We start from the raw sequence: 25,768 nt of genomic DNA on the forward strand, positions 1-25,768 counted from the left end.
TAGGGATTTTTGTCCCCGAAAATCTCTCTCATTGTATCCTCTAGTTCCCATGTTGCTTCCTCAACTCCGTGTTTATTCCATAGTACTTTAACTAATGAAATCTTCTTATTTCTCAACTCTTTAATCTCGTGAGCCAAAATACAAATTGGTTCTTCCTTATACGTCATATTGGGCTTAATCTCAATCTCAGACGGACTAATCACATGCGAAGGGTCAGATCGATATCTACGAAGCATCGAGACATGAAATACATTATGGATCTTTTCTAACTCAGGTGGCAACAACAATCTATAAGCAACTGGCCCGATACGCTCTACAACCTCATAAGGCCCAATAAACCCAAACTCAATTTGCCTTTATGACCGAATCTGAGTATTTTCTTCCATGGTGAGACTTTCAAAAGACTTTATCTCTAATCTGAAACTCTACGTCTTTATGTTTCAAGTCTGCATATGATTTCTGACGATCTGATGCTGCTTTTAGACTTTCATGGATCACTTCCACTTTCTGTTTGGTCTCCCTAATCAAGTCAACCCCGTGTATCTTATTTTCACTGAGCTCAGCCTAGTCCAATGGTGTACGACATTTACAACCGTACAAAGCCTCATAAGGTGCCATTTTGATACTAGATTGAAAGTTGTTATTATACGCAAATTCAATCAGGGGTAAGTATCATTCCCACGTACCTTCAAACTCGAGAATGCAACATCTCAACATATCCTCAAGTATCTGAATGATTCGTTCAGATTGACCATCTATTTGCTGGTGGAAAGCAGTACTGAAATGTAATTTTGTACCTAGTGCATCTTGTAGTTTCTTCTAAAACCGCTATGTAAACCTCGGATCACTATCCGAAACAATGGATATAGGTACACCATGTAATCTCACAATTTGAGAAACATACAATTCAGCCAGCTTATCCAGTGAGTAGTCTGTATGTATCAGAACAAAATGAGCTGATTTAGTCAATCTATCTACAACAACCCAGATTTAATCCTTCTTGCTCGGTGTCAACGGTAAACCAGGTACAAAATCCATAGTAACTCTATCCCATTTCCACTTTAGTATTATAATCGGCTGAAGCAATCCAGAAGGTACTTGGTGCTCGGCTTTTACTTGTTGACAGACTAAACATCTTGTAACAAAGTCAGAAATGTCTCGTTTCATACCATGCCACTAGTAAAGTTGTTTCAAATCATATACATCTTTGTACTACCTGGATGAACAGATAACTAACTACTATGAGCTTCATTCAAAATCATCTGAATAAACTCTAAATTCCACGGAATGCATATTCGGTTTCTGAATCTCAAACAGTTATCAGCATCAACTCTGAATTCTGAAACAGCATCCGTCTCACACTAGCTCGTTTTGCGATCAACTCATTATCAACCTTCTGGGCATCATAAATTTATTGAATAAATAATGGTCTTGCTTTCAATTCGGCTACTATCGAACCATTATCAAATATGGCCATATGCATATTCATTGCACGTAAAGCACATAGTTATTTTTGGCTTAAAGCATCAGCAACAACATTAGCTTTTCCTAGGTGATAGTCAATCACAAGCTCATAGTCTTTTAACAATTGTAACCATCGGCTTGTCTCAAATTCAGATCTTTCTGAGTCATCAAGTATTTCAAGCTTTTGTGATCAGAATAAACATGACATTTCTCACTGAATAGATAATGACACCAAATTTTCAATGCGAACACAATAGCTACCAATTCCAGGTCATATGTCGGATAGTTCTTTTCATGTGGCTTCAACTGTCTCGAGGCATAAGCTATATGTGACAGCCCTAAAGTGACCCTAGTCGGAAAGCGGTTTCGGGACCGCTAAACCGAGTCACCAAATTATTTGAATGTGATATTTATGGTCTAAAATATGTGAATATGAATGTGCAAAAATTTTAAGCTTCGATTTAGTAAATTGCATGTGAATTTAGTCAAAAGGACTTGTGTGACACTTTTGAAATGTGATAGGCTAATCTACAAGGATCTAATAGTGCATGTAGTCAAAAGGAGGACTTGCATATCAATTTTCCCCTAACTAGTAGTGGCCGCCATGAGCATGAGGATGGACAAAATGTTATGGGGTGAAACATGTTGGAAACATGTTGTGTTAGTGGGTTATGGGAGAAAAAAAGAATAAAGGGTTTGTAATAAAGAAATGAATGGGAAGGGTGATGAGAAAAAAAAAAAGGTTGTCTCATCCATGTTCTTTTCCCCCCCTTTAGCCGTGACTTGAGAAAGAAAGAAAAGAAGAAGTTGGTTCTTCTTGGCCGTGAATTGAAGGAGGAAGAAGAGGGGAAGTTCGGCCAAGGTGGTTCTTGGGATTAAGGTATGTTAATGCTCTTTCATTGAAAATCTTTGTATATTTGGAGTGGTCATCAAGTATAGAAGCTAGCTCATGGCAAATGTTTTTGTAAATTTATGAAGATGACATTCGGTCATGGATGGTTGTATTTTTTTGATGTTGTTTTTGATGCTTTAGAGTATTGAAGGTTGATTATAGATAAGTTGAGCTTGGTAAAAATTGAATAGATGTGGCTTAATTGCTTAATGACAATCGGCTATGTTGAAGTGAAAATGTTTTGCAAATTGGTTATGGACATTCGGTTAAGGGAGAGTATTTGTGTTAGAAATCAAGATTGGATAGTGAGTTAGGCATGTGATCTTTGTGTTCGATTATTGAATGGAAAACTAAAGGGATGAGGTTGCATGTTGAGCTTGTATTCGAATAATACAAATGAATTGCTAATGTGAGAAGTTATGTGTTAATATGTGAATTAAGTGATAATTGATAATCAACTAAGTAGCTACATGGCATTTAGATATATATTATAGTAGCTGATTTTGGATTTGATTCTCATTGTGAATTAGTAGTTGATATGGAGATTAGACCGAATGAAATTTAAAATGTTAAAGAAATTATTTCGCTAAGTGCTAACCTTGTTTATATTAGCGAATGTGTAAATGTATACCATGAAGTGGTTTAGCTTAAAGTGAATCAAGGTTCTTGGAAGGTGAATTGCGGGATGGTTTAAGAAATGAATCTAATTTTGTTATGTATGTGATGACATTGCGAATGTAAATTGAGTTGTTGAATTGGTTGATTTAGTTCACGAGCTCAAGGAATCAATCTTGCATAGCGGAAGGCGAATATAATTGAATAGCCGTTTTGAAATTGTTCAACAGTATCCGAGGTAAGTTCTCAAGTGTTTGAACTTTGCTTTAGTATACTTGAAGATTGTATAAACTTAGTAGCGAGAAGGATGAATTTATATAGTTTAAGTGCCGAACTAGTCTTGACAGATTTGAGTTACTGCAGTGTTGTAACTTTGAAAATACACCAAAAATTGTAGAAGGCGAGTTCGAAGTTGAATAAAATATGAAAATGAAGCTTATTGAATCTAGTGTCTTATAAAAGAAACTATGTAAGCAAAGGAATTTCCTATGAAGGTATATTTAAAGTTGTGCGGGACAGTGTCGGAATGACTCCGAAATCCCCTGTTCTATTTTTGAAAAATCATTATAATTTGTACAAAAGTGGTTATAAGATAAGATTTATATGCTTAGACTCCTTAATGAGTCTAGTTTCAAATGGAACCAAATAGAACACATTATGAATTCTGCACAATGAAAAAATTCGATTCGTAGCGAAGAGTGGTCAGATTAGCCAAATAGTGAAATAGGGGAAACTTTAAGAAAAATCTGGTACTGATTGGCCAAACCTAAAATTCTGAAAATTTTATGAGTGAAAGATACATGAGTGTACATTCGGGGAAAATTAACGGCAATTGATTTTGAGTTTTGTAGCTCCAGTTATAAACAACTTAGTGACTGTTGGTCAGAAAAACTGCTTGTAGTGAATATGTGATTTTGTTGTAAACTTTGATGAAACTATTTGAGTTGCTCATAAGCTATTGCTGAAATTGATATACAAGAAAAATATGAAATATGTATGATATACATATATGTGTGATGAGGCCTAATGGCCGATGTGGTGAATGTGAAAGTGTATGTATATGTGATGAGGCCTAATGGCCGATGTGGTGAATGTGAAAGTGTATGTATATGTGATAAGGCCTAATGGCCGATGTGGTGAATGTGAAAGTGTATGTATATGTGATAAGGCCTAATGGCCGATGTGATGAATGTGAAAGTGTATGTATATGTGATGAGGCCTAATGGCCGATGTGGTGGATGTGAAAGTGTATGTATATGTGTTAAGGCCTAATGGCCGATGTGGTGAATGTGAAAGTGTATGTATATGTGATAAGGCCTAATGGCCGATGTGGTGGATGTGAAAGTCTATGTATATGTGATAAGGCCTAATGGCTAATGTAAAATATGTGTGATATGCATATGTGGTAAAGCCGAATGGCTAATGTGAATGTTGTAACATGTGATTAAATGTACATGAAACTTGGAATATGTTCCGGGTGAGACCCGATGACTACGTGTGGAGATTATGATCGGGTAAGACCCGATGACTACGTATGGAGATTATGACCGGGTAAGACCCGATGACTACGTATGGAGATTATGTCCGGGTAAGACTTCTTTTATAAGAATTGCTTATAAAAATACGCAATGCGAAAGGTTAAATAGGTATGTACTCCAAGTTTATATGTGAGCTTGATTTAAACTAAACCGTAAGGTAGTTATGTGATGTATACGAGAGCAATCTATGAGACTATTCCTATGATTATGATGAGATGTGCATATTTGGATAAAGGGGTGGTATGCCCGAAGGAAGAGTGAAATAAAAATACGACAACTATGTTATAACTTGATTGTTATCTGTTGACACTGCTTGAAACTTACTAAGCATTGTAATGCTTACTCCGTGTACTTTGTTTCCTTTGTTTTATAGATCTCATTTGGAAGCTACAGGCTCGGGGATCGTCAGCAACTAGTCACACTATCACTATCCACTATTTGGCACTGCTATGTTTTGGAATATCTTATGGCATGTATAGAATAGACTAGTAGTGAGAGGATATCTTGGTTAATGTATAGGACTACCCTTTTGGTGTAGGTCATGTACCCTTCGGTTTTTGTGTAAATTTGGATAGCCATGCGAAAATGGCTTAGATATACTTTGATCATAGCATTATAATCGTTGTATGTTGTTTGTCAAGAGGTATGGAAATTTTGGTAACGGTTAGCCATGGGATTGGTCATTCATGATCACTTTTGGTATATGTATGACAAACTCTAGTTGATCCATGGAAGATCATGAAATAGGTAAAGTTTACCTTAAAAATAGATGCTGGTAGCAGCAGTGACGTGAATGTGAAAAATCACTAAAAATAGTAGAAAGGGAATTAAATAGTGAATAAATTATGTAGTCAAACCTTGATGAATCTATTTTAATAGGAAAGTAACGAAACGATCATATGAACAGTATGTTAAGAGATATTTAAGTTTTTGTGAGACAGGGCCAGAACGGTTTCTGGATTCCCTGTTCCGACTTTGGAAATTCATTGTAAATTAACCAGAGATAATTAGGAGTCATGCCACATATGTATAGATTCCTCTTTGAGTCTAGTTTCTATAGAAATAAACGGCATCAGTATTGAAGTCCTTTACAGGGAGATATCGAATTCGTAACGCACGAAGGTCAGTGTAGTCGATCCCTGCAACAGGGGAGACTTTAACCAATAAACTGTACTAACTGGCCTGACCAATAATTCTAGAAAAAAAATTGTAGATGCATATATGAGTCTAGTTTCAGGAAAAAATTACAAAACTGGTTTTTGAGTTTTGCAACTCAAGATATGATTTTTAAAGTGACAGTGACGCGGTTAGCCAACTGCCTGGAAAATTTTTAAAATGGACTGTGAAAGTGAATGGTTTGAGCCGTTAACCCCTCGTGTCCGATTCCGGCAGCGGACTCGGGTACGGGGTGTTACACTATAACTCTGCCTTCCTGCGTCAAAACACATCCCAAACCATTTAAAGATGCGTCACTAAAGAAAACAAATTCTTTGCCCGATTCTGGTTGAACTAGCACTGGAGCTTCGGTTAAAAGGGCTTTCAACTGATCAAAGCTTTTCTGGCACTTCTCTGACCATTCGAATTTAACATCTTTCTGCAATAGTTTCATTATAGGAGCTGCAATCATAGTGAAACCTTTCACGAACTGTCTATAATAACCAGTAAGTCCTAGAAACTTCAAACTTCAGAAACATTCCTCGAAGGTTTCCAATCGAGTATAGCTAAAATTTTTCTCAGATCAACCCGAATACCTGATGCTAATACTACATGGCCCAAAAAACTAACTTCACTTAACCAGAACTCACATTTACTGAATTTCGCATACAACTGCTTATCTCGCAAAGTCTACAACACAAGTCTCAAATGCTCGGCATGTTCAGCATCATCACGAGAGTAGATCAAAATGTCATCTATAAACACAACCAAAAACCGGTTTAGATACAGTCTGAAGATCTGATTCATCAAATCCATGAAAACAGCATGTGCATTAGTGAGTCCAAACGGCATAACGAAAAACTCATAGTGTCTGTACCTCATTCGGAAAGCAGTCTTTGGTACATTGGAGTTTTAACTCGTAACTGATAGTAGCCTGACCTCAAATCTATCTTCGAAAGTACTGTAGCCTTATTCAGTTGGTCAAACAAATCATCAATCTGTGGCAACGGATACTTATTCTTTATAGTCACCTTATTAAGCTACCTATAATCGATGCAAATTCTCATAGTTCCGTCTTTCTTTTTCAAAAACAACATAGGTGTACTCCAATGAGAGAAACTCAGTCGTGCGAAACCTCTTTCTGTCAATTCTTGCAACTGAGCTTTCAATTCTTTTAATTCTGTAGGTGCCATTCTATATGGAGCTATGGATATCAGAGTTGTCCTAGGCATTAACTTAATACCAAGCTCTACTTCTCGAATAGGTGGCAAACCCAGTAATTCTTTAGGAAATACATCTGGATACTCACATACAATAGGTACTAATTCTATGTTTCTTTCAGCCACTTTACTGTCAAACACATATGCAAAGTAAGCCTCGCATCCTTTTCTCACATATTTCTGAGCTAACATCGAAGAAATTACTGCTGGTAAACCATATAAATCACTAGATTCAATCCGAATAACCTCATCATTCTAACTCCATAGATCAATAGTCTTTTTCTTGCAGTTCACCACAGCATCATGTAATGTCAACCAGTCCATATCCAGAATTATGTCGAACTCATCAAATGGCAGCAATATTAAATCAGCCAGAAAGCACAAATCTCGAACCATCAAGGGACAATTCTTACACACTTTGTCAACCATAACACACCGGCCCAAGGGGTTTGACACTCTAATCACAAACTCAGTAGACTCAACAGGCAGAGTCTTGCTGAATACTAATGTCTAACACACATAAGAATGAGTAGAACCAAGATCAATCAATGCAATCACATTAGTATCATAAAGAGTGGATGTAACAGTAATAACATCTGGGAATGAAGACTCCTCTCGCGCTCGAATATCATAGGCTTTGGCAGGTGCACGAGCCTCAGATCTGACTGCTGTATCTTTATTTCCCCTCTGACTGCCACTCACATTACCCACATTTCTAGGTGGTCTACCTCGAGCCGTAGTATTACTCGATCTCATGTTCTGTACTGGATTTTCTTTAGCTAACCCTGGGAAATCTTGAATGTAATGATCTGTTGATCCACATTTAAAACAGGCCCGATCATGCAATTTGCAACTACCGGGATGTCGTTTACCACAGTGTTTACACTCCAGTTGATTTGATCTGACATTCCCCACACTAGCTACTGAGGTAGCTCTCGAGCTTGTAGGTGGTCTATTCTGATCCCGTCTGGTGTAACCCGCAGTGGCTCTAGAATGACTGAAATCATCTCAGAACTTTTTTGGTGTTGATTGAATAGACTTACTAAATGATCTCTTACGCGAGTCTTTAACCTCAAAATCAACTTTTCTCTTCTCTTTCCCGAGCTCTTCAGCTTTGCAGGCTCACTCAACAAGTACCACAAACTCCTTTATCTCAAGTATGCCAACTAACAGTTTAATATCTACATTCAGCCCATCTTCGAATCTTTTACACATTATGGCTTCGGTAGAAACACAGTCTCGGGCATATCGACTGAGTCTCACGAATTTCTGCTCGTACTCTATCACGGTCATCCAACCCTGTTTCAGCTCCAAAAATTCTTTTCGCTTCTGATTAATAAATCTCTGACTGATATAGTTCTTACGAAACTCAGTCTAAAAGAATTCCCAAGTCACTCACTCTCTCAGAACCACTGATACTAGGGTATTCCACCAGTGATACACTGTGTCTCGAAGCAAAGATATGGCACACTTCAAACATTCATCTGGGGTATAGGATAACTCATCAAACACATGGATAGTATTATCAAGCCAGAACTCAGCCCGCTTAGCATTATCATCATCAGTAGCTTTAAACTCTTCAGCCCCGTGTTTCTTGATTTTATCAACAGGTGGCTTATACAATCTCAACGGATCACTTACTAGAGGTACTGCAGGCATCAAAGTTGGATCAATCAGGGGTGGAGGTTGTTGTGCAGCCGGGTTAGTCTAAATGTACTGAGTAAACCAGTCATTCATCATTTGGTAAAAGGCTTGTAATAACCCAAAATTGGGTCTAGTTGGAACAGAGGTTTTGGGACCACAAAATCTGAGATAGAAATAATTATTTTATGATTATTTTGAGGTCTATGGTATGATTTCATGATTGTGTTAAAATTTCGTGAAGAAATTCTATGCATAAAGTTCTCAATTTGAAGTTAGGGACTAAATTGAATAAGTTGCAAAACTTGCATTCTAGAAGTTTATAGTATGAAATTGCTTTGAAACATTAATTAGGAGGTCTTAAATAGAAATTTGACCAATTTCTAAGTGATGGAAAAAAATTGGACATAGATGGAATTTTTGAAAGTTTAATAAGGAAGGGCATTTTGGTCATTTGGTAATTAAAAGAAATAAAAAGGGAAAATAAAGCCAAAATTGACTCATCTTTCTCATGGAGGCCGAAATTAGCATGGGGGAAGCCATGGCTAGGGTTTTCAAGCTTTCCAAGCTCAATAGTAAGTCCGTTATAACCCCGTTTTTCAAGTTCTTTACGTTTTTTGAATCTCGGTAATTTGATTAAGTTTATTCTAGCAATAATTTAATCTAGGGTTCATATTTGGAAAAATACCATAGGTGAAATGTGTTTATCTTGCTGTTTTATAATAGAATATGAGGTTTTAAATTATGTTAGACAACTTGTGCTTCTCGGTTTTGAGTGAAAACGAGTAAAAGGGCTTAATCGGTAAAAATACCTAATAGTCATAAGTATATGTTAGAGTGAGAATTTGATGTTTCCATAGAAGGGAAAAGTGATCAGCATGTCATAAAACATAAGAATAAGGGATGAAGTTTAATTCCCGAGCCTAGGGGCAAAAGTGTAAATATGCAAAAGTTTAGGGGCAAAATTGTAATTTTGCAAAATTTTGAATTAAGGACTGTTTTGAATAGTACATTAATTAAATAAGTAAAATATGATATTTTAGATCCCAGAAAATGAGATTTGAACCTAGAATGAGAGAAAAATCGAAAATTGGGAAAGTTGGTAAAATGGTCGTTTTAGTATCGAGGTAAGTTCATATGTATAATAAGCATTAATTTATGCATGTTTCAATGTAAAATTGATATATTCATTATGATTTCCGAGGTGTTGAAAGTATGTAAGTTGGTATGATAATAATACAGCAATAATGCTGTGTGGAATCAAAGAGTTCTGTGACAGCCCAAAATTGACCCTAGTCGGAATGTGGTTTCGGGACCACAAAACCGAGGCATAAAAATAATTTAAAATTTATTTTGATGCCTATAATATGTGTATGCTCATGTATGACATTTTTTGATGATTGATTTAGTGTTATAAAGGTGAATTTCACTAGAAAGGACTTAGTAGTGAACTTTGAAAGTACGATAGGGAAATGTGTGATGACTAATTAAAGCATGCATGCAAAACAATGGACTTGCATGTCAAATTCCCTTTTATAGGTGGTGGCGGCCATGACCAAGAATATGGGCTAAACATGTCATGAAACATGTTTTGTTGGGCATTAGGGAGAAATAATAAACAAATAAGCATGGGTAAGAAAAGAATGAAAAAAAATGTGTGTGTGAGTGTGGTATCTCCCCATTGCCGTGAGTTGTAAAGGAAGAAAGAAAAAATTTGTTCATCCTTTCTTTGAGCCAAAACTAAGGGGAAGAAGAGATTTTGCTTCATTTTATTTGTTTAGAAGAGATCTAGAAGGAGATTTGGCTAAACTTGCACCAAGATTAAGGTATGTATGAGGTTGTGTCATGAGATTCATGCATGTTTTAGTTGCCAACTTGATGTTCATGTTAGCCATGGTTCAAATCCTTGTTATGCCATGGAAGTGGTATTTGGTCAAAGTTGATATTGTGATAAAGCCATTGCATGCTAAGTGTGAAGCTTGATGATGATGCATGCAATGATGGATTGTCTACTCTTGAAATTTCTTTGTAGCCATCTTGAGTAAGACATTGAGTTTTCTTTTTGTTTAACCATGATTGAAGTTGAAAGGGGCATGATTGTGATGTTTTCGGCCATGATGCATTCATGAGCATGGTTCATGCTTCTTGCATGTTAGTTAAAATTTGTGTTTTGGATGGCTAGGGACACCTTGAAATTGACCATGCACATATATGTATATATATGTTTGCACATGATGTTTTGGTTATGAAGTAAGTGATGAATATGTTTGTTTAAAGAAGAAAATGTTGAAGAATGCTTGTGAAATTGCAAGTACATTCGCCTAGTACACATATGATATGGAAATCTTGGAATTTATTGTTGAATTGGTGCAAGTATGACTAAGTATATTCGCCTTAGGTAGCCTATTGATGGCCTTAGCTTTTCCTTGATGCTTGAATGAATTGTATTGAATTGCTTGATGTAGTATAAAATGTGCATGACCATTGTGTATTCAAGCTAAAGGGTGGCCATATGACCATTTAAACTCCTTGTCATGTTCGGCCATAAGCTAGCATAATGAGGTTTTAATAAATTAAATTTGTTTGAATTAGCTCAAGAGCTTAGAGGGCCACAATTGGACAAGGGAAGGAAAAGTGATCGAATAGCCGTAAAAGCCGCTCGACAACATCCGAGGTAAGTCCTCAAGAAGTGACCCTACTTGAATTATGTGAAATGAAATATGGATGTGTAATGATTATCCATTTATGTGTGTATGAGTATTTGAATGATACCCGGGCTAAGTCCCGAAGGCGATTATGCTAGTGATTTCCTTTGTGTTTGAGCCTTAGTAACGAAAATGAAACATGAATGTCTAATGATTATTGATGTATGTGTGCATGAGCAATTGAATGATATCCGGGCTAAGTCCCGAAGACATTTATGCTGGAAATTATATCCGGGTTAAGACCCAAAGGCAATTGTGCTAGCGGCTACATCCGGGCTAAGACCCGAAGGCATTCGTGCAAGTCGTTCTATCCGGGCTAAGACCCGAAGGCATTCGTGCACGTGGTTATATCCGGTTGTATTCCGAAGAAGCTTGGGCTAGAGGTGAGTGTTGGCTGCTGTAATAAATTCCATTAGTACGCTCGAAAAGCCCAAAGAATAAGGTATGATTATATGTGCATTGGAAAAGTCGACATGCTTGAGCAACATTCGCTCAATCGACTAACAATTTCAGCTATTGAATTGGTTGATACCTGTGAAAGTATATAATGATGAAGTGTGAAGTAAGAATGATTATGTGAATGTGTATTAATGAAATGATGCATTTGGCTATGTGAATGTATTGCTTTAATTAAAGCTGATTTTATTCCTTGAGACTTACTAAGCATAAAAATGCTTACCCGTTGCTTTGGCTCTCTGTTTTATAGATTTTGCTCGATAGCAATCGGATTCGGGATCATTAAAGTTGAAGTCATCTACACTATCAAAGCCTCCATTTTGGTATAATTTTTGGTTGAACTTTGAAATGGCATGTATAGGACTACCCCTTGTCAGTTCAATTGTGTTGTGATGTATATGTGTACGGCCATGCGAAAATGGCTTGTAGAAGTCAAGTACGAACTTAGACCATTTGTGATTTGTATATACATATATATGGTTTCATGATGTAATTATGGATTGGAAATGGGAGTGTTGGTCACATGATCAGCCATTGGAATGGCTAAAATGGTCATAGGTGAACCTATGTATGGCAAGACTAGTTGGATCATGGAGACTACAAATAGATAAGACCTACCTTGAAAACAGATGCTGGCAGCAGCAGTGGAGTGGTTTTGAAAAATCACCAAAATTTGTAGGAATGGTATTAAATAGTGAATAAGTTATGTAAATGAACCTTGATGAGTCTACTTTCATATGGAAGAAACAAAACGGTCATAGGAGTTACATGTTAAGAGATATTAATGCTAATGTGAGACAGGGCCAGAACGGTTTCTGGGTCCCCTATCGAAACTTTAAAAATTTACTATAAATTATCCAGAAAGAATCAGGAGTCATGCCTTATATGTACAGATTCCATTTTGAGTCTAGTTTCACTAGAAACAAACGGCACCAGTATTAAAGCCCTGTAAAGAGAGATATTCAAGTTGTAATGCGCAAAGGTCAGAGCAGTCGATCTCTGTAACATGGGTGACTTTAACTAATAAACTGTACCAATTGGCCCGACCAAAAATTCTAGAAATAAATCCATGGATGGATATATGAGTCTAAATTCAGGGAAAATTTAGGAAAACAGTTTCCGAGTTTTGAAACTCGAGATATGATTTTTAAGGCGACAGTGACGCAGTTTTCCAGCCTGACTGGAAATGTCAAATTGATGGGCGAAACATGTGGATTTGGCTTGTTAACCCCTCGTGTCCGACACCGGCGATGGTCTCGGGTTCGGGGTGTTACAATTTTATTGGTATCAAAGACACGGTTTAGTCGATTCTAGGACTACCGTGATGTGTTTGTGGTCTAGCTATACATGCCATTAAATGATGAATCGATAGTGTGGTGATTTCCGACAATTTGACTTTGTGTTGTTTATAGTAATGGATCCCGATCCCAACCGAGCGATAGCTGATGATGTGGAGAGTGTGGCGCCTGCTCCCGCGCAAGGGACAGCGCCGGCGGACTCTCAACCTATGGCCAGCAATCCAAATGATGAGGCTAGGCAAGCCTTTTATAGTGTGATGAATGAATGGTTTAACCAATACATTCGAACTAACACGGCTGTTCCACAACCTCCATTCCCGACAAATGCAACCCCGCACCTACAATACCTCTCCGTAATCGACCAAATAAGGTCAAGTAAGCCCCAATCGATAGGATTCAAAACATGGGGCCACTGAATTCAAAGCTACGGATGATGATGATGCCGAAGCGAGCTGAATTTTGGTTGGACAACACTATCCGGTGCTCGATGAGCTATCTTGTACACCGATGAGTGCCTAAAGTGTACCATCTCCTTGCTACGCGATTCCGCCTACTATTGGTGGAGTACTCGACTTCGTGGTGCCTAGAGAGCAAGTGACTTGGGAATTCTTTCAAACCGAGTTCAAAAAAGTATATCGATCGAGATTCATCGACCAAAAGCGAAGGAATTTCTTGATCTTAAGCAAGGTTCTATGTCGATTACCGACTACGAACAAAAATTTGTGAGGCTTAGCCAGACGCGAGCGAGAATGCATTTCGTCCGAAGCTATTATGTAAAACGCCGAGGATGGGCTGAATGATGATATAAGGATGTTCGTTGGCATTCTCGAAATACGAGAGTTCGTAGTACTTGTTGAGCGAGCTTGTAAAGTCAAGAGCTTAGAAAGGAGAAACAAAAAGCTGATGTGGAACCGGAGAATTCGAAGAGGTCCTTGGGAAAGTCTCTTCAACAGCATCGAAGAGATTTCGAGATGATGTGAGCGGTCTAGAGGCGCCGGGCTTTTCTAGACGAGGACGCGATCGACCCCGTGACCACACGAGTCACTTGATCGCTAGTGGTGGAAATGATCGCCGAGAGAGGGCGGAGTGTCGCATTAAAGCAAATGGCATTCGGGAGTTGTTGGTTCCGTGATCGCTCTCGCTATAAGTGTGGATCGGCCGACCACTTTATGAAGGATTGCCCGAGGATGCTTGAACAAAATATAAGTCAAAGTGGAAACCCGGTGCTACCATTTGCCGAGGTAGGCCACCTAGAAATATGGGCAATGTCGTTGGCGGTCGAGAGGATCTAGAGATGCTACCATCGATCCGAGGCTCGTGCTCTGCTAGGACTTATGCCATCGCGCACGCCGAGGATGCTGCCTCTCGGATGTCATTATCGGTACTTTCACTCTTTTCAATACTAATGTGATTGCTTTGATTGACCCTGGTTCTACTCATTCTTATATATGTGAAACCTTAGCATCCAAAGAAGACTTTGCCTATTGAGTCTCTTGAGTTTGTAATTGGTGTCAAACCCTTGGGTCATTACGTGCTTGTCAACAAAGTGTGCAAGAAAAGTCCCCTAGTGTTCCGAGGTTCTTGTTTTCCGCGGACTTGATGCTTTTTCCGTTCGATGAATTCGACGTTATTCTTGGTTTGGATTGGTTGACCATGCACGATGCGGTTGTAAATTGCAAAAGCAAGACTATCGATTTGAGGTGCGCGAATAACGAGATAATTCGGGTTGAGTCTACGGACTTAAAGGGGTTGCCACCGTAATATCGCAATGTTGGCCGGAAATATGTAAGAAAAGGGTGCGGCGTACCTTGCGTCGTGCTCGATGACAAGGAATCGAAAAGAAACCCGAATCTGTGGCCGTGGTTTGTGAATACCCGGATGTTTTCCCTGAAGAATTGTCGGGTTTACCACCTGTTCGGGAAATAGAATTTGGCATCGAATTGGTACCTGGTACCACTCCAATTTTGATAGCTCCGTATCGTATGGCGCCAATGGAATTAAAGGAGTTGAAAGCTCAGTTGCAAGAATTGGTGGATAGAGGTTTTGCTCGCCCGAGTTTTTCGCCTTGGGGTGTGCCAGTGTTGTTTGTGAAAAAGAAGGATGGAACCATGCGGCTGTGCATCGACTATCGTCAGCTTAATAAAGCGACGATAAAGAACAAATATCCGTTACCACGTATCGATGACTTGTTCGATCAACTGAAGGGAGCCTCAGTGTTCTCAAAAATAGATTTGAGATCGGGCTATTATCAATTCGAATCCGAGATTCGGACGTGCCCAAGGCGCCTTGAGCGAGATATGGTCACTATGAGTTCCTAGTGATGCCGTTTGGGCTTACTAATGCCCTGCGGTATTTATGGATTTAATGAATCGGATCTTCGACCATATTTGGATCGATTCAGTAGTCGTGTTCATTAATGACATCTTGGTCTATTCAAGAAATGAGACCGAACATCTTTGAACACACGAGGTTAGTGCTGCAAATTTTACGGGATAAACAATTATATGCTAAGTTCAAGAAGTGTGAGTTACGGTTAAGAGAGGTTAGCTTCTTGGGTCATGTGGTATCTCAGATCGGTATTCGAGTGAATTCAATAAAATTTCAGCCATACTTAATTGGAAGCCTCCGTGAAATATTCTTGAGGTTCGAGCTTTTTGGGGCTTGCGGTTATTACCGATGATTTGTAAAGGTTTCTCAACGATAGCCACGCCGATGACGGCTACTCCAAAAGGATATTAAATTGAATGGACGGAGAAATGTCGAAAAGTTTCGATCAATCGAAAACTTATTTGATGAAGCCCCAATTCTAGTGCAACCCGAATCCGCAAAGAGTTTGTCATCTATAGTGACGCCTCCCTACTTGGGTTAGGTTATGTATTGATGCAAGAAGGTCGAGTTGTGGCCTATTCGTCGAGGCAATTAAAGCCACATGAGAAAAATTATCCGACCCATGATCTCGAATTGGCCGCCATCGTATTCGCCTTAAAGATTTGGCGGCATTACTTATTTGGTGAGAGGTGCCATGTGTACTCGGATCACAAAAGTCTCAAATATTTGATGACCCAAAGAGACTTAAATCTGCGACAAAGACGTTGGCTCGAGCTGTTAAAGGATTATGAGCTGGTCATTGACTATCACCCGGGAAGGCGAATGTGGTTGCGGATGCCTTGAGTTGTAAATCATTATTAAACTTCTGAGCGATGAATGTGCACTTGTCTGTTCGATCCGACAGTGTGTTAGTAGCTGAATTGAAAGCCAAACCATTATTGATACATCAAATTCGAGAAGCTCAGAAAGTCGACGACGAGTTGACTGCAAAACGGGCTGAGTGTGTTCCGAACAAGGACTCGAAGTTTCAAATCGATGATGACGATTGTTTGAGGTTCAAAAGTCGTCTGTGTGTTCCAAAGAATTCGGAACTCATTTCGATAATTCTGAATGAAGCCCATTGTAGCCGAATGGCAATCCACTCGGGGAGTACGAAGATGTACAACGATTTGAAACGTCGGTTTTGGTGGCATGGTATGAAGCGAGACATCTCCGACTTTGTTTCGAGATGTTTAATATGTCAAAAGTGAAAGCGGAACATCAAGTGCCTTGAGATTACTTCACCAATCACGATACCGAGTGGAAATGGGATCGAGTCACAATGGACTTTGTATCCGGATTGCCATTGTCGTGAGTAAGAAGGATGCGGTTTGGGTCGTGGTAGATAGATTGACTAAGTCGGCTCACTTTGTCCCGTGACGCACGGATTTTTCAATGGACAAATTAGCGAATTGTATGCGTTCTCAGTTGTGAGATTACACGGGTGCCTATTTCCATCGTGTCGGATAGAGATCCGAGATTTACCTCGCGATTTTGGAAAAAGTTGCAAGAAGCTTTGGGTACCAAGTTGCATTTCAGACCGCCTTTCACCCCCAAACCGATGGTCAATCCGGCGGATAATTCAGATACTTGAGGATATGTTGAGATGTTGCGTCCTCGAGTTTAGTGGTTCATGGGAGCGGTATTTGCCGTTGATTGAATTCGCTACACAACAACGACTTTCAATCAAGTATTAAGATGGCACCCTACGAGGCTTTGTGCGGTCGTAAATGCCGTACACCATTGTTTTAATGAGCTCGGTGAAAGCAAGATTTTCGGGTGGATTTGATTAGAGATGCTGAAGAAAAAGTGAAAGTAATCCGTGAAAGTCGAAGATAGCCTCCGATCGTCGAAAGTCGACGGGGATCTGAGCGTAAGGATATCGAGTATCGTGGGTGATAAAGTGTTTCTCAAGGTATCCCTTGGAAAAAGATACTCGATTCGGTAGTAAGGGCAAGTTGAGCCCGAGGTTCATTGGGCCATATGAGATATCTGGCGAGTCGGTCCGGTGGCATATCGTTTGATTTTGCCCCCTGAACTCGAAAAGGTTCACGATGTCTTTCATGTTTCGATGCTTCGACGCTATAGATCTGATCCATCGCACGTGATTAGTCCATCAGAAGTTGAAATTCAAGCCAATATGAGTTATGAGGAAGAACCGATTCGTATCCTATCACGGGAAGTGAAAGAGTTGTGAAACAAGCGGGTTCCGCTAGTGAAGGTGTTATGGCTCAAGCACGGGATAGAAGAAGCTACTTGGGAAACCGAGAACTCTATGAAAGAGCGATACCCAACCCTATTTACCTGTAAGATTTTCGGGGACGAAAATTTCTTAAGTGGAGGAGAGTTGTGACAGCCCAAAATTGACCCTAGTCGGAATATGGTTTCGGGACCACAAAACCGAGGCATAAAAATAATTTAAAATTTATTTTGATGCCTATAATATGTGTATGCTCATGTATGACATTTTTTGATGATTGATTTAGTGTTATAAAGGTGAATTTCACTAGAAAGGACTTAGTAGTGAACTTTGAAAGTACGATAGGGAAATGTGTGATGACTAATTAAAGCATGCATGCAAAACAATGGACTTGCATGTCAAATTCCCCTTTTTATAGGTGGTGGCCGGCCATGACCAAGAAATATGGGCTAAACATGTCATGAAACATGTTTTGTTGGGCATTAGGGAGAAATAATAAACAAATAAGCATGGGTAAGAAAAGAATGAAAAAAAAATGTGTGTGTGAGTGTGGTATCTCCCCATTGCCGTGAGTTGTAAAGGAAGAAAGAAAAAATTTGTTCATCCTTTCTTTGAGCCAAAACTAAGGGGGAAGAAGAGATTTTTGCTTCATTTATTTGTTTAGAAGAGATCTAGAAGGAGATTTGGCTAAACTTGCACCAAGATTAAGGTATGTATGAGGTTGTGTCATGAGATTCATGCATGTTTTAGTTGCCAACTTGATGTTCATGTTAGCCATGGTTCAAATCCTTGTTATGCCATGGAAGTGGTATTTGGTCAAAGTTGATATTGTGATAAAGCCATTGCATGCTAAGTGTGAAGCTTGATGATGATGCATGCAATGATGGATTGTCTACTCTTGAAATTTCTTTGTAGCCATCTTGAGTAAGACATTGAGTTTTCTTTTGTTTAACCATGATTGAAGTTGAAAGGGCATGATTGTGATGTATTCAGCCATGATGCATTCATGAGCATGGTTCATGCTTCTTGCATGTTAGTTAAAATTTGTGTTTTGGATGGCTAGGGACACCTTGAAATTGACCATGCACATATATGTATATATATGTTTGCACATGATGTTTTGGTTATGAAGTAAGTGATGAATATGTTTGTTTAAAGAAGAAAATGTTGAAGAATGCTTGTGAAATTGCAAGTACATTCGCCTAGTACACATATGATGTGGAAATCTTGGAATTTATTGTTGAATTGGTGCAAGTATGACTAAGTATATTCGGCCTTAGGTAGCCTATTGATGGCCTTAGCTTTTCCTTGATGCTTGAATGAATTGTATTGAATTGCTTGATGTAGTATAAAATGTGCATGACCATTGTGTATTCAAGCTAAAGGGTGGCCATATGACCATTTAAACTCCTTGTCATATTCACCATAAGCTAGCATAATGAGGTTTTAATAAATTAAATTTGTTTGAATTAGCTCAAGAGCTTAGAGGGCCACAATTGGACAAGGGAAGGAAAAAGTGATCGAATAGCCGTAAAAGCAGCTCGACAACATCCGAGGTAAGTCCTCAAGAAGTGACCCTACTTGAATTAGGTGAAATGAAATATGGATGTGTAATGATTATCGATTTATGTGTGTATGAGTATTTGAATGATACCCTAAGTCCCAAGGCGATTATGCTAGTGATTTCCTTTGTGTTTGAGCCTTAGTAACGAAAATGAAACATGAATGTCTAATGATTATTGATGTATGTGTGCATGAGCAATTGAATGATATCCGGGCTAAGTCCCAAGACATTTATGCTGGAAATTATATCCGGTTAAGACCAAGGCAATTGTGCTAGCGGCTACATCCAGCTAAGACCAAGGCATTCGTGCAAGTCGTTCTATCCGGGCTAAGACCAAGGCATTCGTGCACGTGGTTATATCCGGTTGTATTCGAAGAAGCTTGGGCTGGAGGTGAGTGTTGGCTGCTGTAATAAATTCCATTAGTACGCTCGAAAAGCCCAAAGAATAAGGTATGATTATATGTGCATTGGAAAAGTCGACATGCTTGAGCAACATTCGCTCAATCGACTAACAATTTCAGCTATTGAATTGGTTGATACCGTGAAAGTATATAATGATGAAGTGTGAAGTAAGAATGATTATGTGAATGTGTATTAATGAAATGATGCATTTGGCTATGTGAATGTATTGCTTTAATTAAAGCTGATTTTATTCCTTGAGACTTACTAAGCATAAAATGCTTACCCGTTGCTTTGGCTCTCTGTTTTATAGATTTTGCTCGATAGCAATCGGATTCGGGATCATTAAAGTCGAAGTCATCTACACTATCAAAGCCTCCATTTTGGTATAATTTTGGTTGAACTTTGAAATGGCATGTATAGGACTACCCTTGTCGGTTCAATTGTGTTGTGATGTATATGTATACGGCCATGCGAAAATGGCTCGTAGAAGTCAAGTCTGAACTTAGACCATTTGTGATTTGTATATATATATATATGGTTTCATGATGTAATTATGGATTGGAAATGGGAGTGTTGGTCACATGATCAGCCATTGGAATGGCTAAAATGGTCATAGGTGAACCTATGTATGGCAAGACTAGTTGGATCATGGAGACTACAAATAGATAAGACCTACCTTGAAAACAGACGCTGGCAGCAGCAGTGGAGTAGTTTTGAAAAATCACCAAAATTTGTAGGAATGGTATTAAATAGTGAATAAGTTATGTAAATGAACCTTGATGAGTCTACTTTCATATGGAAGAAACGAAACGGTCATAGGAGTTACATGTTAAGAGATATTAATGCTAATGTGAGACAGGGCCAGAACGGTTTCTGGGTCCCCTGTCGAAACTTTAAAAATTTACTATAAATTATCCAGAAAGAATCAGGAGTCATGCCTTATATGTACAGATTCCATTTTGAGTCTAGTTTCACTAGAAACAAACAGCACTAGTATTAAAGCCCTGTACAGAGAGATATTCAAGTTGTAACGCGCAAAGGTCAGAGCAGTCGATCTCTGTAACATGGGTGACATTAACTAATAAACTGTACCAATTGGCCCGACCGAAAATTCTAGAAATAAATCCATGGATGGATATATGTGTCTAAATTCATGGAAAATTTCGAAAACAGTTTCGAGTTTTGAAACTCGAGATATGATTTTAAAGGCGACGAGGACGCAGCTTTCAACTGATGGAAATGTCAAATTGATGGGCGACACATGAGGATTTGGCTTGTTAACCTCGTGTCCGACACGGCGATGGTCTCGGGTTCGGGTGTTACAATTTTATTGGTATCGAGCCACGGTTTAGTCGATTCTAGGACTACCGTGATGTGTTTGTGGTCTAGCTATACATGCCATTAAATGATGAATCGATAGTGTGGTGATTTCGACAATTTGACTTTGTGTTGTTTATAGTAATGGATCCCGATCCCAACCGAAAGCGATAGGCGATGATGTGGAGAGTGTGGCACCGCTCCGCGCAAGAAGGGACGCTGCGGACTCTCAACCTATGGCCAACAATACAAATGATGAGGCTAGGCAAGCCTTTTATAGTGTGATGAATGAATGGTTTAACCAATACATTCGAACTAACACTACTGTTCCACAACCTCCATTCCCGACAAATGCAACCCCAAGACCTACAATACCTCCCAGAATCGACCAAATAAGGTCAAGTAAGCCCCAATCGATAGGATTCTAAAACATGGGGCCACTGAATTCAAAGCTACGGATGATGACGATGCCGAGCGAGCTGAATTTTGGTTGGACAACACTATCCGGTGCTCGATGAGCTATCTTGTACACCCGATGAGTGCCTAAAGTGTACCATCTCCTTGCTACGCGATTCCGCCTACTATTGGTGGAGTACTCGACTGTGTGGTGCCTAGAGAGCAAGTGACTTGGGAATTCTTTCAAACCGAGTTCAAAAAAGTATATCGATCGAGATTCATCGACCAAAGAGAAGGGAATTTCTTGATCTTAAGCAAGGTTCTATGTCGATTCGACTACGAACGAAAATTTGTGAGGCTTAGCCATGCAGCGAGAATGCATTTCGTCCGAAGCTATTATGTAAACGCTTGAGGATGGGCTGAATGATGATATAAGGATGTTCGTTGGCATTCTCGAAATCGAGAGTTCGTAGTACTTGTTGAGCGAGCTTGTAAAGTCAAGAGCTTAGAAAGGAGAAACAAAAAGTGATGTGGGAATTGGAGAATTCGAAGAGGTCCTTAGGAAAGTCTCTTCAACAGCATCGAAGAGATTTCGAGATGATGTGAGCCGGTCTAGAGGCGCTTGGGCTTTTCTAGACGAGGACGCGATCGACCCCTGTGACCACACGAGTCACTTGATCGCTAGTGGTGGAAATGATCGCGAGAGAAGGCGAGTGTCTGCATTGCAGCAAATGGCATTCGGGAGCTGTTGGTTCCGTGATCGCTCTGCTATAAGTGTGGATCGGCCGACCACTTTATGAAGGATTGCCCGAGGATGCTTGAACAAAATGTAAGTCAAAGTGGAAACCCGGGTGCTACCATCGCCGAGGTAGGCCACCTAGAAATATGGGCAATGTCGTTGGCGGTCGAGAGGATCTAGAGATGCTACCATTAGATCTCGAGGCTCGTGCTCTGCTAGGACTTATGCCATCGCCAGCACGCCGAGGATGCCGCCTCTCCGGATGTCATTATCGGTACTTTCACTCTTTTCAATACTAATGTGATTGCTTTGATTGACCCCGGTTCTACTCATTCTTATATATGTGAAACCTTAGCATCCAAAAAGACTTTGCCTATTGAGTCTATTGAGTTTGTAATTGGTGTCAAACCCTTGGGTCATTACGTGCTTGTCAACAAAGTGTGCAAGAAAGGTCCCCTAGTGTTCCGAGGTTCTTGTTTTCCGCGGACTTGATGCTTTTGCCGTTCGATGAATTGACGTTATTCTTGGTTTGGATTGGTTGACCATGCACGATGCGGTTGTAAATTGCAAAAGCAAGACTATCGATTTGAGGTTGCGAATAACGAGATAATTCGGGTTGAGTCTACGGACTTAAAGGGTTGCCACCGTAATATCGCAATGTTGGCCCGAAATATGTAAGAAAAGGGTGCGGCGTACCTTGCATACGTGCTCGATGACAAGGAATCGAAAAAGAAACCCGAATCTGTGCGTGGTTTATGAATACCGGATGTTTTCCACGAAGAAATGACGGGTTTGCCACTGTTCGAAATAGAATTTGGCATCGAATTGGTACCGGTACCACTCCAATTTCGATAGCTCCGTGTCGTATGGCGCCAACGAATTAAAGGAGTTGAAAGCTCGATTGCAAGAATTGGTGGATAGAGGTTTTGCTCGCCGAGTTTTTCGCCTTTAAGGTGCGCCAAAGTGTTGTTTGTGAAAAGAAGGATGGAACCATGCGGTTGTGCATCGACTATCGTCGACAATAAAGCGGCGATAAAGAACAAATATCCGTTACCACGTATCGATGACTTGTTCGATCAACTGAAGGAGCCTCGGTGTTCTCAAAAATAGATTTGAGATCGGGCTATTATCAATTGCGAATCCGAGATTGGACGTGCCCAAGACCGCCTTGAGCGAGATATGGTCACTATGAGTTCCTAGTGATGCCGTTTGGGCTTACTAATGCCCTGCGGTATTTATGGATTTAATGAATCGGATCTTGAGACCATATTTGGATCGATTCGTAGTCGTGTTCATTAATAACATCTTGGTCTATTCAAGAAATGAGACCGAACATCTTTGAACACACGAGGTTAGTCTTTGCAAATTTTACGGGATAAGCAATTATATGCTAAGTTCAGCAAGTGTGAGTTACGGTTAAGAGAGGTTAGCTTCTTGGGTCATGTGGTATCTGCATCGGTATTCGAGTCGACCGAATAAAATTTCAGCCATACTTAATTGGAAGCCTCAGAAATATTACTTGAGGTTCGAGCTTTTTGGGGCTTCTTAGGTTATTACCGACGATTTGTAAAGGTTTCTCAACGATAGCCACGCCGATGACGGCTACTCCAAAAGGATGTTAAATTAGAATGGACGGAGAAATGTCGAAAAGTTTCGATCAATCGAAAACTTATTTGACTGAAGCCCCAATTCTAGTGCAACCCGAATCCGCAAAGAGTTTGTCATCTATAGTGACGCCTCCTACTTGGGTTAGGTTGTGTATTGATGCAAGAAGGTCGAGTTGTGGCCTATGCGTCGAGGCAATTAAAGCCACATGAGAAAAATTATCCGACCCATGATCTCGAATTGCCCGCCATCGTATTCGCCTTAAAGATTTGGCGGCATTACTTATTTGGTGAGAGGTGCCATGTGTACTCGGATCACAAAAGTCTCAAATATTTGATGACCCAAAGAGACTTAAATCTGCGACAAAGACGTTGGCTCGAGCTGTTAAAGGATTATGAGCTGGTCATTGACTATCACCCGGGGAAGGCGAATGTGGTTGCGGATGCCTTGAGTTGTAAATCATTATTCGCTTCTGAGCGATGAATGTGCACTTATCTTCGATCCGACAAAGTGTGTTAGTAGCTGAATTGAAAGCCAAACCATTATTGATACATCAAATTCGAGAAGCTCAGAAAGTCGATGACGAGTTGGCTGCAAAACGGGCTGAGTGTGTTCCGAACAAGGACTCGGAGTTTCAAATCGATGATGACGATTGTTTGAGGTTCAAAAGTCGTCTGTGTGTTCCAAAGAATTCGGAACTCATTTCGATAATTCTGAATGAAGCCCATTGTAGCCGAATGGCAATCCACCCGGGGAGTACGAAGATGTACAACGATTTGAAACGTCGGTTTTGGTGGCATGGTATGAAACGAGACATCTCCGACTTTGTTTCGATATGTTTAATATGTCAAAAGTGAAAGCGGAACATCAAGTGCCTTGAGATTACTTCACCAATCACGATACCCGAGTGGAAATGGGATCGAGTCACAATGGACTTTGTATCCGGATTGCCATTGTCGTGAGTAAGAAGGATGCGATTTGGGTCGTGGTAGATAGATTGACTAAGTCGGCTCACTTTGTCCCCGTGACGCACGGATTTTTCAATGGACAAATTAGCCGAATTGTACGTTCTCGATTGTGAGATTACACGGGTGCCTATTTCCATCGTGTGGGATAGAGATCCGAGATTTACCTCGCGATTTTGGAAAAAGTTGCAAGAAGCTTTGGGTACCAAGTTGCATTTCAGCACCGCCTTTCACCCCCAAACCGATGGTCAATCCGAGCGGATAATTCGGATACTTGAGGATATGTTGAGATGTTGCGTCCTCGAGTTTAGTGGTTCATGGGAGCGGTATTTGCCGTTGATTGAATTCGCTTACAACAACAACTTTCAATCAAGTATTAAGATGGCACCCTACGAGGCTTTGTACGGTTGTCAATGCCGTACACCATTGTTTTGACCGAGCTCGGTGAAAGCAAGATTTTCGGGTGGATTTGATTAGAGATCTTTGAACAGAAAGTGAAAGTAATCCGTGAAAGTCGAAGATAGCCTCCGATCGTCGTAAGTCGTGACGCGGATCTGAAGCGTAAGGATATCGAGTATCGTGGGTGATAAAGTGTTTCTCAAGGTATCGCCTTGGAAAAGATACTCGATTCGTAGTAAGGGCAAGTTGAGCCGAGGTTCATTGGGCCACATGAGATATCCGAGCGAGTCGGTCCGTGGCATATCGTTTGATTTTCCCCGAACTCGAAAAGGTTCACGATGTCTTTCATGTTTTGATGCTTCGACGCTATAGATCGATCCATCGCACGTGATTAGTCCATCAGAAGTTGAAATTCAAGCCAATATGAGTTATGAGGAAGAACCGATTCGTATCCTATCACGGGAAGTGAAAGAGTTGCGAAACAAGCGGGTTCCGCTAGTGAAGGTGTTATGGCTCAAGCACGGGATAGAAGAAGCTACTTGGGAAACCGAGAACTCTATGAAAGAGCGATACCCAACCCTATTTACGGTAAGATTTTCGGGACGAAAATTTCTTAAGTGGGGAGAGTTGTGACACAAAATTGACCCTAGTCGGAATGTGGTTTCGGGACCACAAAACCGAGGCATAAAAATAATTTAAAATTTATTTTGATGCCTATAATATGTGTATGCTCATGTATGACATTTTTTGATGATTGATTTAGTGTTATAAAGGTGAATTTCACTAGAAAGGACTTAGTAGTGAACTTTGAAAGTACGATAGGAAATGTG

This window comes from Gossypium arboreum, chromosome 12 (genome assembly GCF_025698485.1).
Source record: "Gossypium arboreum isolate Shixiya-1 chromosome 12, ASM2569848v2, whole genome shotgun sequence".
NCBI classification, from domain to species: domain Eukaryota; kingdom Viridiplantae; phylum Streptophyta; class Magnoliopsida; order Malvales; family Malvaceae; genus Gossypium; species Gossypium arboreum.